Source organism: Helianthus annuus, chromosome 6, assembly GCF_002127325.2.
Source record: "Helianthus annuus cultivar XRQ/B chromosome 6, HanXRQr2.0-SUNRISE, whole genome shotgun sequence".
Classification (NCBI taxonomy): Eukaryota; Viridiplantae; Streptophyta; class Magnoliopsida; order Asterales; family Asteraceae; genus Helianthus; species Helianthus annuus.
The window spans coordinates 136,286,814-136,289,145 of NC_035438.2; positions in this window are offsets into that span (position 1 = coordinate 136,286,814).

The following is a 2,332-nucleotide window of genomic DNA, read 5'->3' on the forward strand; positions in this document are numbered from 1 at the left end:
AGCAGAAAACACCGCAGCAGATCATCTTTCCCGCTTGGAAGACCCAGCTTTGGAGGCAAGCAGGGACGAGCTAATCAATAAATAGTTCCCAATGGAGTCCCTGGAAATGGTGGATTACCGAGAAGAGCCATGGTACGCCGACTATGCTAACTACCTAGCTAGCGGTATAGTCGCAAAAGGATGGCCACATTATCAAAGAAAGAAATTATTTGCCGACGTAAAGCATTATTTTTTGGGAAGATCCTTATCTTTTCAAAATGTGTGCCGATAACTCATCCGTCGATGCGTACATGGTAGTGAAGCGAGAAGAATTCTCCGCCATTGTCATGAAGGTCCATACGGAGGACATCATGGTGCCGGTAGTACTGCACGAAAGGTATTTGATTCAGGATTTTATTGGCCAACCATTTACAAAGACACCCGAAGTCTTATCAAGACATGTGACGCTTGCCAAAGATCAGGTAATATTTCTTCCAAAAACGAAATGCCACAAAATGGCATTCTTGTTTGTGAAATTTTTAATGTGTGGGGACTCGACTTTATGGAACCTTTCCAACCGTCAAAAGGAAACAAATATATACTTGTGGCGGTAGATTACTTGTCAAAATGGGCCGAGGCCGAGGTACTTCCAACAAACGATGGAAGAGTCGTGGTAAGATCTCTGAAAAGATTATTCTCTCATTTTGAAACACCAAAAGCATTAATAAGTGATAGAGGTACCCATTTTTGTAACCATCAACTTGAAAATTTTTTAACAAGGTACGGGGTCTATCACCGGGTCTCAACAGCATATCACCCTCAAACAAACGGACAAGCCGAAGTGACTAATAGAGGTTTAAAAAGAATACTTGAAAAAAAAACCGTAGGGTTAAATAAAAAAGAATGGGCCAACAAATTAGACGATCCTTTATGGGCTTTTCGAACTGCATATAAAACAACAATAGGTACAACCCCATATAAGCTTGTCTATGGAAAAAGTTGTCACTTGCCGGTAGAAATAGCACACAAGGCCTACTGGGCAATTAAAAACGTAAACTTAGACTTAGAAATTGCCGGTAAAAATCGATTTTGTCAATTAAATGAATTAGACGAATTAAGGAATTACGTATACTCTAACTCTGAAATTTATAAGGAAAGAATGAAAAATTTGCATGATAAACACATTAAACCTAATGAATTTCGGATAGGAGATCAAGTTCTATTGTTTAATTCACGACTTCAATTATTTCCTGGTAAATTAAAGTCTAGGTGGTCGGGACCTTTTTCCGTCACTCATATTTTCCCACACGGTGCAATCGAAATTAAATCTCGGAATGGAATTCCATTCAAAGTCAATGGCCAACGGCTAAAGCTCTATCAAGGATTTATTGAGGATGGGGAGAAATAAATCTCGCTACAAGCAGCCAAAGAATGAAACGAAGGTTCAAGCATCAACATCATACCTTGTAAGTTACAAACATCGGGAAAACATCTAAATCGGTAAGATTTCTAAAACCAAGTTTCGGGAAACAGGGGCACTCACACGAGCACTAAAAAAAATTAAAAATTGCCCGCCCACGTGGCCGTGTCCGTCCGTGCAACTGTCGGGGATAAAACCCCTTTTCTTTCATTCTTTCATTTCAACACGCCCCGTTTCCCCAAAAACTCTCTGGTTCTGGCGAAATTTTCTGCAGATTTCAACGTTCCCCCATCTTCTAACAACATCAAGGTATGATTCTATCATTATAATTAGTTAGTTTAGGCACTTGCATGTAGTTTAACATCAAAAAAATTTGGGGAAAATCTAGGGTTCTTGAACTTGAACCAAATCAAACCTCAAATTTTTGCATAGATATGTTAGCATTAGTATAGATACATGTTATAGGAAGTAAATCAACTTGTATTGTTTGAAGATTTGCCCAATTTCTCACAAAAACCTCAAACCCTTGTTTTTTAACCGAAAAATATGAAATTGAAGGGGTAAACGGTTTGTTTTGAGAAAAACGGCACTTGGGTTTTCATTTTCGGGGAAAACCGCCCCTACTGGACCAAAAATTTTCAAGTTTTCAGGACCGGATCGAAAAATGAGATTTTTGGGGAACAGACACCTGGACACGGGGTCGTGCTCAGCGAGCACGGGGGCGTGTCCAGCTGATTTCAGGCAAACATCGGGTGTGTCCGTTGAACACGGGGTCGTGTTCAGCTGACTGTTTTCAGTTTTCTTCGAAAATTTCACTGTTTTGTGCTAATTGTTTGGTGTTTTCTTTCAGATGGGCAAGAAATTTACCAGACTCAACGCAAGTGAGTTGGCTGCTCTTGCACGGTATGAGGTGCTAAGAACTAGGCCTGAGGA